General features: G+C 48.3%; 1 long non-coding RNA gene across 2 annotated transcripts in view; it reads left to right on the plus strand.

Annotated features, from left to right (window-relative positions):
* The first annotated feature begins 269 nt into the window (after window positions 1-269).
* Window positions 270-14,845, plus strand: part of LOC144163200 (uncharacterized) — a 28,798-nt gene continuing 14,222 nt past the window's right edge. For both annotated transcript variants that reach the window (XR_013320864.1, XR_013320863.1), the window contains exons 1-2: window positions 270-411; window positions 2,748-2,883. This is a non-coding gene — a long non-coding RNA (uncharacterized LOC144163200). The remainder of the gene's footprint in view (window positions 412-2,747; window positions 2,884-14,845) is intronic.

Raw genomic sequence — 14,845 nt, forward strand, 5'->3', positions numbered from 1 at the left:
ATTCACGGGGTGGATTGGCGCGATTTTTTTTACCCGTGTATTATTATATAATGTAGTACTTCCTGATGTGCAATGCGCATGTCCGATGGGTTTCCTTGTCTCTTCTGCCCACGCCTGCCCAAGGCCTTGTTCCAATTCTTGCGGAATTGAATAAAAAATAAATAAATAAATAAACACCCCATCATCGTCGAGCTGTGTTCTTCGGGCATTGTATTATCAACTGCGATTGTGTGAACAAAGCCATATGAAGGGATCCAGCGATTGCGTCAGATAGTTCGCGCACTGAATGCAAAACACATAAATCGGGGCGCCGAAAGTTTTCACGACTACTTCGCCAGCGCGGCGCAGCAGCGGGCCGCTTCGAGACAGCTACCGTCAGGTCATCTATTTCAAGGACAAAAGGCTCTAAAGGTACGTAATTGCTGTCATTTTCCAGCTTGTCTCCGCGTGTTTTGTAGAAGTGTTTTTTTAGAACTTGGGTTAGGGCACCCCATTAACATATGCACAGCTTCATTTTTTACTTGTTGGTAATGGGTTACCTTGATGCGAAGCCCGGACAGGCACAGTAGTGAATGACAGAGCTTGCGCTACCGGTAATAGTAGCAATAAAACACACCAGGGAATAATTAATTTGTTTTTTTTTTGTACCAAAGCTGCACCCGAGATTTATGAACGTAATGAGGCTACGGAATAATTTATACCACCCCAGTTAGCCGTTCCAAGCAGTTATTGCAAGATCCACTGGTGGACCATGCAATAATCTACTTATTCCCCCTTCCTCGCGTGCGCTCGGCACGATAGCCATGATTGCTTTGTCTTCAGAAGCCCGCAACACTGTTTTTTGTACGCCCCTCGCTAATTGATGGTAGGGTTTAAAGTGCCGACGCAACGCAGGCGGTGAGGCGGGCCGTAGTGGAGGGCTCCGGATTAATTTTGCCCGCCTGTGGATCATTAACGTGAGCTGAAATCTCGAACACACGGGCGTTTTTGCTTTTCGCCTCCATCAGAAAAGCGGCCGCCGCGCCCGGAATCGAACCCGCGACCTCGTGCTCGTACGCCCCTCGCACACCTTGCTTCGCGTTGTGATCGTATCAGTGGTCTCGTTTGCTCTATTTAGCAGCGGCACTGGTTGCCTGTCCCTCGTTTTGTTGTCCAACAATATCGGCATTTCCTCGCCATCATTCGCATTGCATCCTTTTGCCCTCTTACACTGGGGATATTTCCAGGTGGATATTTTAGAAGAGCAGCTTAAAGGTTCAGTCTTAGTAACGCGAATATTTCGCACATGCACCTGTTCTTTAACAGCGGAGCGGATGCAAACCAAGCCTTGTCGTATCTGACCGATTATACACGGAATTGTCTTTTCGCTTCTAATTCCCTTCAAGCCAATACACCAAAGTTCGCATAAGCTACCTCCCAAGTACAGCCACTAAATGTCGCAGTGCTTCCCTTCGTTTTGAAACCAAATTCTATCAACCCAAATACAGTGTTTACGAAATTGCTGGAGCAAGCGTACTGGCACCGCACCACAACATATTTGTAGGCTGTTACAGTGTGTACCATGCCCCTCTCTTTCCACTTTTCCTCGCCCTAACACGCAATCTTATTTTATTAACAAGGGCGCACTGCAGCGCACTTTCCGCACCTATAAAAGCATATGTCTGTCCAGAGTGCATGCGTTAAACCGATAAAGGCTGGTCCACCAGCCGAAACATTAGTAAATACCGTTTGTTTTTTCATCGTGCGACAATTCCTTTTTGCATTATTCCCTCTGCTTCCTCCAGAAGTTTTTTTTTCTACTAGTTATATGAGTGTGTCGAACCGGAACCAAACCTAGCCGAAATACTACACCGAACCGGTATTTTGACCGGAACTGAACATGAATCCGAACCCTTATGTTCTTAACACGCCGAACACCACCCGGAACTGAACTGAAAAATAAATAACTGTTACCGGTTCACGCCGAATCGGTTCTACCACGAGCTGTTGATAATGCGCTGACACTGTCCATTGCGGCCTTTTTATCTTCAGTGTACCGTCAACCTCCTGCACGCTCACGCAGCTTTCATTTCCAATATATCGCAAGAAAATAAGCGCTCTGTTCTCGGACGCGAAATAGAAAAAAGGGATGAGCACCAACTTTGCAAGCATATGTTTGTTCTGGTCACATGCGTAGTGTGCAAGGCTGAGAAAAAATATTCCCTTCTCTGCGCGCTGAAGGCAGACGATAAGAAACATTAGCTTCGCACTGCACCACAAGAAATTGGTCTCGCTTTGACTGTGCAGGAGCAAACAGGCCACAAGATTGTTCCATTGCGCATCAGCGCGGGTCTACACCTACACCGTGCCTACTTGTCGAAGGGCATAATTTGTTTTCAAACTGACGCTCACCTGGATAGTGGAAAATAAAAACGGTAGATAAATAGGTATCCATTAAAACAAGCTAGAACAGAAATCTGTAGTAGTTCATGAGCTATTTGACGCACTTGGTGCGCGTTATCTATCTATCTACCTATATATATCCGGGTGTGGGATATCGGATATATATTTCTCTCCATTTTCTTTCATTACTACCACTCCGAAATTCCCATTTTTTTTTAAGCAAAACAGAAATGATCTGCATATGTTCACTGCTTGACACTCCTGACAGGCTGGCTAGCTTATGTTATTTCAACGAGCCACTCCTTCCGAATTATCAGACGCTACATGCTTAGCGAGAGACTCACAATCGGGTCTCGGTGCTGCAGGTAGCACACAAGTGTTCGTTGCCCGTGGACTGTCCCTCGCATGGCGTAGACGCTCGAGCCACGGCCATGGGGGTAAAAAGGAAGTCCCCTTCACCCCGAAGTCTTCGAACGGTGCTGGCTACCCCCCTTACCGCAGGTAACACTTGCACGCTCATAAGAAAGGAAAATAGAAAAACAAAATGGAATGGAATTCAGTCTCTCTGGTAGCTCGATTGGCAGCTAGAACATCACAAGCGTTACTCAAATGTTGTGGGCTCAGATCCCACCAGGAGTGCGAATTTCTCTCTATTTTATTTCATTACTACCGCTCCGAAATTCCCATTTTTTTTAAGCAAAACAGAAATGATCTCCATATGTTCACTGCTTGACACTCCTGACAGGCTGGCTAGCTTATGTTATTTCAACGAGCCACTCCTTCCGAATTATCAGACGCTACATGCTTAGCGAGATACTCGCAATCGGGTCTCGGTGCTGCAGGTAGCACACAAGTGTTAGTGGCCAGTGGAGTTTCTCTCACATTTTCCTCATAATGCTGGAAATACATTTTTACAGGGGAAATATAAGATGCAACATCAAAATATGAAGGCGCTAGGACCACTTTTTAATTTTGTATGAATTTGTTTACATGCGCTGTAAGATTGGCATGACGTGCGTCCTAGCATAGCAGACGTACAAGGCTCGACCTACAATAGATTCGCCGTTATAAAAAGGACACCAAAGAGCGAGGTATCAAATTCAGGTGTCAACGGTGCACGCTATAAAATGTTGTCTAGTGCCACAACCAGCAGTTCAGGGGCAATGTATGTCAAATAGAGAAAATCAACAAGGAAGACAAAGCAACATGCACATATCTAGGCGCATTTGCATGAACCGGTATACTGATTTGAGGTGGTTAGCAAAGGACAGTAGGGGGGAAAAGATGGCAGGAGAAGAGCACGCGAAGATGTGCACTCAAACATATGGCACGCACATAGAGAAAAGTTCGAAAACTAACTATTGGAACGTAACCTTGCATGCCAAACGCAGCATTCCTGGACCTTCTGGTGGAAATTTGTTCGAACACCCACAGTGCTAGAGGTGCGCGATGGTAACATCCAAATTAGCTGCTCTGTAGCGCCAGGTGTGAAATGATTTTTGAGGAATACAGTGCATGGACATACGGGCATACCGCTATTCTGATAGGTCGGAAATCTCGGTGCACACTTGGAAACAAAATGCACTGAAAAATAAATAAAAAAGAATATGACCGCAATTCCAATCGCGTGATAAACACGTTATTTTCCAATAACATTCATTGATACCAAATGACGCTGACGTATACTTATAAACGAGACAGATTACAGAATTTCGCGATCGTGATGGGTTCTAAAACCATGTTCCAAAATTGTGGCCTCAAGCACCCGTCGTATGTTTTTATCGAAGCTTCCCTCGCGGACCACGAAAGAACTCCATGACTTGGCCTTCTGACATCGTCCCTTGTTCGCACAACCCGCCAAAGGCACCCCAGGGCTCCATACTCTCCCACTCCTTTTAGTAGAGCCTTAACCCTTGTCCGGGGTCTGCTCTAAATACCCCAATACACAGCGGTTAGTACGCCGAGACGTCACGGTAGGGATGTCACGGGGCAGCGACGCGCATGTCCAACACACACTCACGATAGCGGCCACCACAATCGCCGACACAGCAGCTGCAACAGGACTATCCTGTTTATCACTCGATTACAATTTCAGTCCTTATCTCTTTTATTTATTTTAATGCATTTTTACAATCGTGCACCCGATTTCCTTCCTCTCAGTATAGTGGTATGCCCATAGTTCCATGCATTCTATTCCCCCCGAAAATCATTTCACACCTGGCGCTACCGAGCAGCTAATTTGAATGTTGCCAGCGCGTACCTATAGCACTCTGGGTGTACGAACAAATTTCGAGCGGATAGTCCAGGCATGCTGTGTTTTGCATGCGAGGTTACATTTCCATAGTTAATTTTCGAACTTTTAATGCTGTACGTGCATGCCATATGTTTGAGTGCATGTGTTTGCGTGCTTTCTTCTCCTCCAATCTTTTTTTTTCCTGTTGTCCTTTGCTAACGACCTCATAATTCGTCCGCCATATCGTGCAAATGGGCCTAGAAATGTGAGTGTTGGCTCGTCTTCCTTGTTGATTTTCTCTCGTTGACTTGCATTGCACCTGAACTGCTGGCTGTGGCACTACAAAATCCTTTATAGTGGGTACCATTGACACCTGACTTTCATACCTTTCTCTTTGGTGTCCTTTTTTGCATTCCTCCCCAAATGCATCATTTGACATATTTACATAATGCGCTGCGTTATTTGACATATTTACAGAAAGGAAAGCCTGCTATCTAGTGCGCCGAGGAAAGCGGGAGGAAGGAGGGAGTAGTTCGAAGGTTTTTTTTTATTTTTTTTTTAGGTTTTTGGGGAAATAGGAAAGCGAGTGGAGAAAAATGCATGCCCAGAGTGGAGATCAAACGCACGCCTTCCGATGGCGCGGGTTGGGTTCCCACTCTGGCCATGTGTTTTTCTCCATTTTGTTTCCTCATTTCCTAACATATAAATAAAAAAGGACCTCCGTTCAAAAAGAAAAAAAAAAGCTTCAAACTACTTCCCTACCCCCCTGCTTTCCTCGGCGTTCTAGACTGCAGGCTTTCCTTTCCGTCTTCATTCGACGAGTCCCTCATTTCCAATCATATAAATGTAGCTATACATATAGATATCCATATCGATATATATGTCCGCGTGAACTCGGGGACACGACAAATGTGTCTGCATGCAATAACAAATATTGGCTTTTCGGTACCTTTTGTGACTTTTCCGGAAAATGAAAATTCCATGTTACTCATTAGAGCGTTTTTTTATTTCCAGTTTGTTCATTGGGAGCACATAGGGAGATGTGAGCTGCCTTGCAAGGAAAAGCCCTTCATTCCTGAAAGCACTACGCTTTTTAGCTGAAACGCGTGCACTGGCATTCGTGTTGTGCTCTCCACAGATGGTTATGGATAGCCTGGTAGAGTTCGAACTCGTCGGGACGACATGAAGGGTGAATATTGATACACAATGTGCTCTTGGAATGCTAAACGCTGATGGAACATATGAATCGGCCTACTCTGGGCTGAGGCGGTTTTCAGCCTCAATATGCAACATTGTCAGCAGTGAGTCGGCAAAGAAGGGCTTTGAGACGCAATTAAGAAAAATTGTCAGTGACGCAAAACGTTTGCGTGGGCGGAAACGAGCTGAGTTCATTGGGAAGGTTCACCGACTCACACTGACGACGGATGCACCGCCTTGCCCCTGGAAAAGTGACAACTCGGATCAGGAACCGACAACTGGCACACCAGCTGAACAAAGCAACTCCGAATTGCACAATGAAAATGCCAGGCTTAAATTGAAGCTTAACCAGCTTTCTGAAGAGCTTGAACTTTTGCGACAGAACACAGGCCTCCAGCTCGCAACCAAACGACCGCATGATCATGGTTCCAGCTCAGAAGTTCCTCCTAAAAGGAAGAGAATCGCCGTGGGGGTAGGCTCTAAGAAATCCGACCGTCGTCATCTCCAGACTCTGGCCAGCCAAGTTGAGGAAGCTGTGGAGCCGTACGTTTCCGAGCATGGCGTGGAAATAGCAGCGTTGTATGTGCGCGACGAACTGGACTGGGTTCATGGGATCATGTACAGAGCAAGTGACGCCGCAGAAATACATTGTAACACTCGCAAGCCATTCCTCACCAAAAACAGTGAACTGCGCCACCTGGAAGAAGAAGATAGGCGTTGCGTCGTGTTTACAGCTGGACTTCTAGACTCTCACTGCGTCAGTAACCAGTTCTGGACTGAGTTGTCCGCGCACTTTTCCCTGCCAAATTTGCGCCTGATCAATCAGCACCGCGAGTCAATCGACTCTAGACTAGAAATTCACCGAACGCCTGGGACGGCACCGGGAGTGTTTGTTTCAGTCGCTGATGAACTGCGAAACGCGATCCATGATATTTGCAAGACTGAGAACAAGTCACCCCACGAGCTGATGCGTGAGGGACTTTTAGTAAAAGTTGAGGGCGACGGCTCCAACGTGAGCCGAACGGTCTCGTGGACAACGCTTCTATTTGTAATTCTGCGTACCGCGAAAGAAGGCCTGCATAACCGAAATGGTCACAGAATTATTTTGGTGTCACAGGCGAGGGAGTCCTACTTTCCCATACGGGAGGCGTTCGAACCGGTTTTTCAAGAGATCAGCGACGTTGCCAGAAAAGGTGGCTTGCAGATGGACGACCTTTTTTTCAAGCTGACAGTCTGCCTCGGCGCAGACTTAAAGTTTCTTCTTTTGATTTTTGGAATGCAAGCTGCATCCTCAAATTATTCTTGTCCATTCTGTTTTGCAAGCAAGGCTGAGTGGTCAGATAAGGACCATTCTGCTTCCTACTTCAACAGTGAGGCAAAGGCTCGTACCCTAAGTAACCTCCGCCACCATTCTGACAAACGCGAATTTGGTGTTCAGTATACGCCCCTGCTCGATATCGAGCCAAAGTGGACATTTCCCGACACAATGCACATGGCAGTGAGGGTTTTCGATCGGCTCCTCGACAATGTTGTTCAGGAAATGGAAGACAAAGACGCCAAACGGAAGCAGAGAACGGCGGCTAACGTTCCCGCAAACGACACGTACGTGCGAAAATTCACTCGTTTGGTTCACGAGTGTGGTGTACCGTTCTTCGTGCATGAGACCGGAAATTCCAAAGGCAGAACATTTAGCAGCCTCACGGGGAGTGATACAATGAAATTACTGCGTCAGCTTCCTGACAAGATGAGCGACCTTCTTCATGAGGAAACCGAAACAGAGGTTCTTCAGTTGTGGTCCACTTTGCTGTTCTTGCTAGAAGTGTTCAGCGCAGACAAAACTGGCAAGGATGTGCAACCCGAGGCAAATCTCATGCTCGACACCTTTGTTCGCCTAGGAAGTAGGAGGAAAGGCTACGGAAAAGAACGCCTGACACCATACATTCACATTTTGTGTCACCACGCACCTCAGAAGCATACGGAGCAGATGGGCCTCGGCAAATTTTGTAGCCAGGCACTTGAGAAAAAAAATGACATTCTCAAGCATTTTTACCATCCCCGATCGAACAAATGGGACTCTGCGACAGATGCCCTAAAGCTGTCAAAGAGACTTGAAGCCGACACTGAAGTGAGGCAACGACGAGCTTACAAAAAGACCGATGAAGATTACTGGCAGCATGAGGGCATCATAGAGTCTCGGAGACGGCGCGAGCGACTCAGCGTGACTCCTTGCGTGGCGCAGCCAACTCTCCCTGATGTACAACAATTGTCCGCGGGAGAACTAAGAACCAAACTTGGAGCCATGGGCATTGCAACAACCTCTCATGACCCACAAAGGCTGCGGGACATGCTCGCAAGAAACGCTAATTATTCCCCCACAACATCGTGAAGCTTGTTGCGGACACCGTGATCGAAGCACGCCGACTCTTCTACGCCGGTATTCTGGAATGAGCTCGAAAAAATTAAACCGCATATGTACATGCGGTTGGTTCTTTTCACTGCCCCGTTACAGACGCGCGAATGTTCGCAAAATGACAGCAGCTCACAGGTCCGGCAGCAAGTATTCGGCTGGATGTTGGATGAGCAGGCTTGCTGAGTCCGAAATGATGGTTAGTTTTGGTGAGTGGTGGTGACATGGGCTATAACTAGGGCTTCTACCGTGCCCACAGTCAGTTAGGTTAAACTATGTTGCTGCCGTAGCAATTTCTCCTTTGGAGTCGAGGGTGACCAGGGTAATTCCGGGTATTCGCGGTTTCTGAGCGATATCCGTGTATAGGGTTTGAGAGTCTTCTGCGTATTTTTTGGGTGAGCTGTGGCACCCTCTCGTCACGGAGACCTCGACTGAAGGTAGGGTGCCTATGCTTTGGCCCCGGAGTAACTTTGAGTTTCTTGCATATGTGCAGTGGGCTACGTTTAGGTAGGTCGTTGGGGTTTGGGTCTGGTCTTTCGATTTCGAGCACCCTCCTCCCTGTATGGGGTGAGTGTTCGGCAATGAAGTTGCGAATTTCAATGGGCTTCACTTTGTTCTTGAAGAGTATTGTGCAGTCCAAACCGCTGAAGCTTTTCATTGGAGGTGTACGTGGGGAGAACTAGGGCCGTTTTGTACGTTTTCTTGCAAGTGCGTCCAGCTTGCTGATCTCTTGAGGTTTGAGTTCAATGATGGTTGCATATGTCATCTGGCTAAGTATAATGGCTGGCACCAATAGGCACGTGTCGCCTTCGGTGAGGCCGTCTTTGTGGCCTTGGATTCATCCTATCAGGTGGGTGAGTTGCGTGACGGTTTTATGAATTTGCGGCAATAGGGCCGCACGAGGCCGAACCATCATGGTGGAAAGGCACGCCCAGAAATCTTAGTGTTAGCACTTTGGAAACGGGCTGTCGAAACATTCTGACGTGTCGGTCTGGAGTCTGAGGGGGTTAACGTCCTCGTGTTTTTGCTAGAAAATAAGGAGTGTCTATTTTGTGGGTTCACATGTTAGTCCTTTGTGTATTGAAGGTATGACGTCGTTTCATCTCGCGCTTGCTGTAGGGCGTCTCGTTGTTCTCCGCTTGAACCTTGCAGTGTCCATAGTAAGTCACTCGTGTAAAATGCATACTTGAGGATGGGGATTGCATTACGTTTTGTGGAAATTGTGAGCAGCGCAGCATTAAAAAAATTCCCGCGCCTTCCCGCGAGGGGAACACGAGTAAATGCAGAGCATTGGGGCCTCAGTACTGATTGAAGGCAGTGTTGCGTCCATCGCTTCTTCCGTGATGCTGGAGTAGCAGACACGAGTAAACGTGGGCACGAGCGTCAACCAAGGAAGGAAGGAGCAACGCAGTGACTGAAACACGAGCGACCGCTATATTTGCAGCGCGCGCAGTAGAGGGAGAGCAGTACGGGGGGGGGGGGGGGGGAGAGCACGCATGCGCAAGCAGCGCGCGCCCTTCCACGCCCCACCGCGCTGCTATCACGCACCTGTTACGCCGAGACCGCGACGGAGCGAACGGGCTGACTACGACGCATGCGCGCACCAGCTGCTGTTGGGAGAGAGGAGGGAAGGAGAGGCGCACCTGCTGCGGACGCGGAACTGTTGACACCGTCCGACGCAGGAACAGGCGAGGCTAAGAAATGCTCTGCATTTAAAAGAAGAGGGGAGATTACAGAGCCTTGGGGTGTGCCTTTGGCGGGCGTATTAAGGTTTGATATTGACTGTGCATTTGCTGAAAAAGGCTTTGACGTAGTTGAACACTTTGGATCCGCAAGTGGTCTGGTTAGGATTTTCTAACTCAGCGGGTAACGTTGTCAAAGGCGCCTTTGACGTGGAGTGCGAGGATCGCTTTAAGAATGGTGCGGCTAAGGTGGTCAACAATCTGCTCTTTCAGTTGTAGCAGTACATCTTGAGTAGAGAGTTTCAGTCGCAATACGCTTATTGTTAGAGGATATAGGTTTTGATCCTCTAGAAAGTTGGCCAAGCGTTGAACGAGGTGCTCTAAAAGCTTGACTACGCATGAGGCCCGAGATTAACTTGAGTGACGTCGGCGAGATCGGTTTGTCCGTTTTCGGTATGAGCGTTACATCGGAGTGCCTCAATTGTGCCGGCAGTGTGCCCTCATCCCACTGTTTTTTTTTTAAATGCGATAATATGTCCTCTGGCGTGAGTTATCGTATTTTCACAAGTGAAGATCGGAAGTATCTATGTTTCATGGTCCAGATTTCAAATGATGCGGTTGGTTATACGGTCCTTGCCGGGTCATTTCGAGTGAGATTGGCAAGGATTGATTGCATTTCCTCGAATGTGAAGGGGCATCAAGTTACTGATTTGGTCGGCCCGTGTCAGGATTGGTGGGCTGGGTGGGTTGTGAGTTCCAAAGATGTAGACCGAACTAGTTCTCGGGGGTGGAGGTCACTGTCGTTTTAGTTGCTGTATTTAGTGGTTGGCTTGTGTCCGAGAGTTGGAGCTATCAAAGAGATGCCGGAGCCCGTCCCACATTTTCTTTGTGCTAAGGGTACCTTTCAGTTTCACAGAAAGAGTGCCAGTTGCTTTTATAAAATGGTGGCATAATCTTGTGCTAGCTGAGTGAGGAGAGTTATACGCTTTTTAAGCGTTCTATTGTTTTTGGTGTTTCCATCTCTTTGTCAAGCTTCTTCGCTCTTTCCATATATTCAGAAGATGTGTGTCTGCAGATGGTGTGTCCTGGGTAAGGACGATTTCTCGTATGTGTTTTTGCAGCCGCTCTTCCAGTGCTTGTGTCCATTCAGTTAGGCCTGTTTGTATGGGCGGTAGCAGGGTGATATCTTCACGGAAGGCGGACCGGTTTCTTCGTTTGGCTACTCTTCTTTTTGCGGTTTTGTTCTTCGTGAATAGCTGTAGAGATATAATGTTCTGTTCGCTTCCCAATGTTCCTGGAAGGCATAACCACCGCCCATTTCGGCAATTTCTCGTGAACGTGAGGTCGGGGATAGTGCCTCGATTTACGTTGTTTCCAGGTCATGTCGTAGCGGTGAGACCGTTCTGAAGCGCGAGGTGGTGGTTTTGCGTGGTGCGCAATAAAGCTTTTCCTTTTTTGATGCGAGGACGTACCCCCATGCATATTGCGGAGCATTGAAGTCACCGACCAGGAGAAAGGGTTCGTTTTTAGTCTTCAGTGTGGCCTCGTAGATAAAGCATCAACATATACAACCCTCCCTACGGTGGCCTTCAAGTGCACTTGGGCAGGATGGTTGTTCAGATGAATCCCACAAATTTGTTGGGTATTTCTTGGCTCAGCTGGTGTGGTTGAGCGGTGTGCGCGTTGCGAACGAAGATAGCTGTCCGATGTTCGGGGTCCTGGGTGAATTCGGTGTGTTATGGAAGCCGTGGAGTCGGGGTGTTCGTTTCTTGAAGTGGGATTATGTCGGGTGTACTGAAGATGCCACAAGAGAAATGAAAACAAATAAAACAAGCAAGACCGCTCACGCGACGATCATTGTAAGAAAGGACCCCTCACCATTGGCCTGCCGGGAGAAGACCATGTGGTATCTAGATGACGAAGGCTTCAAGACTACGCCATGAACATGTGCACAATCAGCAGGCGATCACGTGTACACCAGCGGTTTTCAACGTAGCAGCTTGGCACCTCAGGAGGAGTACGGTCGCTACGCCCGTCATCTGCCGTTTTGGGTAACATTCAAGGTCGTTTGCAGCTTATCTCAGAGCGGTAGTTGCAGACTCTTACTTGCTGTTTCATTTTGTTTATCTTGTACGTATTGAATGGTTCCTGAATGGCGGTAATCCCAGCAGCTTCGCTGGCCATTCAGCTCGGCAGGAAAAGATGGCTACTCTTCTTTTTCCTTTTTTTGGGCGTCTGCGAAAAGTGGCAGGCATCCAACCTCGCATTCTCACGGTCATCTGCACGCGAAAACTGGGGATGTGCCGGCTGATCGCCATTGAAAGTACGCGAGATGTGCCGGGCACGTAGAGGCACCGGCAAAAGCGCTAAACAAAACAGCGGGGAAGCCAAATGTCGCCGCCTTGCACAGGGAGCTTCCTGGCGTCCTGCGCTCAAGACGAGGTTGATGAAGGCGCAGATGCATCAAAGGACAATACTTGAAACGGGTAACAAAGACTGAAATAAGCGCTGGAAGCCGTTATTCCTCCCCGAGTATACGCGGAAATGGAGCTCTGTGATGTCCGATGGGTAGGTATAAAGCCGCAAAGGAGATGTCCTGTGAGCTTGGCCGACAGCGCCGTTTTCAGCGTCTGTGCTGTGGACGACAGTGCACCTGTTGTACAACTGAGCTGTGCGCATTCGGCCGCTCTTCGCAGACTGGCCGTGTCCGGCCAGCCGAACAATCGTCGGACTATCGCTGAATTGTCAACTGTTTGTTCACTGAACACACTCTTTTACGATCTTTGCCTCGTCGATTTCTTGAAGTCAAGAAATGCGCTTCTTTACTTTCTCGTGAGAACTGGCCTACACGAACGAGTATACATACCTCCTTCCCCGGGTCGCTATTTGTTTTATGGTGCGGTTCTTCTTTCAGTTTGAGTGCATTAACCTCTCTTTTGAATAATTTTCGCATTTATTATCTTCCCTCTTCATTCTTTTGCCTGTCTACCTTTCCTTTCCAACCTTGCCACCCTTACTACGCGTAAGGTTGCCAACCAGTTACACTGTATCTTCCCTGCCTTTCCTCTTTTTCCATCGTTCCTTTGTTCCCTCGGCCCGCTGAATGTATTCGCTCGTGAATACCATCGGCGTATGAAGTTTTCATGATGTTGCAGTTGGTTTTGCTAGTACGAGATAAACGCACAGGTGGCCTTCCTGGTTAACGTTTCCTGTGGGAAGTCTGTTTTAGAATGTCGATATTGTCGATATTGTCGAATGTCGATATTCTATGTCAATAAAAGTTTCACACAGGTTTGCTTTTTGCTTAGGTCATTTTAACTCGAAAGCGTTATCGCAACGGAAACTGCCAGCACCGGGCCATCTCGGACGCTTTCCCATGAATTAGCCTTTCTTTTTGTCTCTCTATTTCTTACCCTCTCCTCTGTATCTTTAATTCCCCTCTACTCCCCCTCCCCCGAAGTGGGTTGTATGTACGTGAGCTCTCTTTCTTTTATCACCCCCTTTCTCCTCTCTAATCTTTACATCCCCCCTCCTCCCTCTCCCCACCGCACTGGGTTGTATGCAGGTGAGCCCCCAGTTGGGCTCAATAATATACCCAGTGCACTTCCTTTCCTTTTCACCCGAACCACCTAGGAATAGCAGTGTAGGTGAGCTCCCTACAGAGCTCAATAATATCCCCTGTGCACTTCCTTTCTTTGCCTGATAAATCACTCGTGATCCTGTGACGGTAGTTGTCATCTTCGCTGGCCAATCCCTCGAAGTTCATATTTGGGAATTGTTGGCGGGTATGTTGACGTCGCAGCCTAATCGGAGTGAATCAGCCGTGAGCTTATAAGGGCACCTGTCAGTCATTGGCCACTCCCCTTGGGTGGGTATGTGACAAACCCAATCACCATTTGAACTCCGTACTGGAAAGCTCCTAATCTGTTATGGAAGCTTCATGGAACCAGCATGACAAGCGCGTGATGTAGCAGTAGAGTATCGGCAGGCAAAGCCATAAGGATTTCCCTTTCAGAGGACGTAAGCAGATTCAAGTGCACCTCGAAAGCATGTCACGTGGGGTGTACTGTCGTTGTTTGTACGTTGGGAGGCGGCGCCACTGGGGAAGCGTGAAGCCTAACCATAAAAAGTAAAATCAAAGTCGGCCCAGACGTTCCTGTACCGCGTAGCTTTGCCAGGGGTCTGCGCGCGGTAGGATTTCTTCGCCGCCGCGCGCGCACTCCCAGTTAGTCCGCTCAAAACGCTCGAAACAAATATTTCTGCAATAGGGATTGCTTTCTGCGCGAGTTGCGGTTCACATGCTGGGCCGATTTCGGCGGCTCAGGTGAGGGAGAGCAGCCGAGGAAGCGGAGTCAACGGAGGTGGGCTTCCGAAGGCTGGCTGCATGACGTCATGCCGTCTCCTAACTTTTTAAAGCAAAGGTTTTTACCTCTACCCCCTAAGAATTCTTTCGCGACCGTTGGTGTCACCAGAAAACTCCAGCGAACAAATAAAGAATTTACTGGCACCGCCGGGAATCGAACCTGGAACTACTAGACTAACAAAGCGAGAGCCCGTTGCCTTACCGATTTAGCTGCGAGCCCACGCGAAGACGGCGACGACAGGTGGTGTACCCACCAAGCACATCTACGGGTTTACCCCCTGCGTTCTCGCTGAATGCCACGTGAAAGCGTCACGTGACCGCTCACTCCCGTCCAACGGCCCTGTGCGCATCTTGCTCACGTGCTAAGAGTTCCAAATATTAAAGGAAGCTCACACCAATGCATGATATCGCACTTCTAGTACGCCAATGTGCTAAAGCCTGTGGCCTCCAGTGTTCACGTAAACAATCACAGCTCCTTCTCGTCCGCCCTCATGCCAAACCAAGGCATACAATCAAATACTCGTTGATGGCCAGGCCATCACTCCAAGCCTCAGCATCAAGATCCTGGGCCTACATCTCGA

This window comes from Haemaphysalis longicornis, unplaced genomic scaffold (genome assembly GCF_048455015.1).
Source record: "Haemaphysalis longicornis isolate Haplotype H1 unplaced genomic scaffold, Haemaphysalis longicornis Haplotype H1 scaffold_1, whole genome shotgun sequence".
In the NCBI taxonomy this organism is placed as follows: domain Eukaryota; kingdom Metazoa; phylum Arthropoda; class Arachnida; order Ixodida; family Ixodidae; genus Haemaphysalis; species Haemaphysalis longicornis.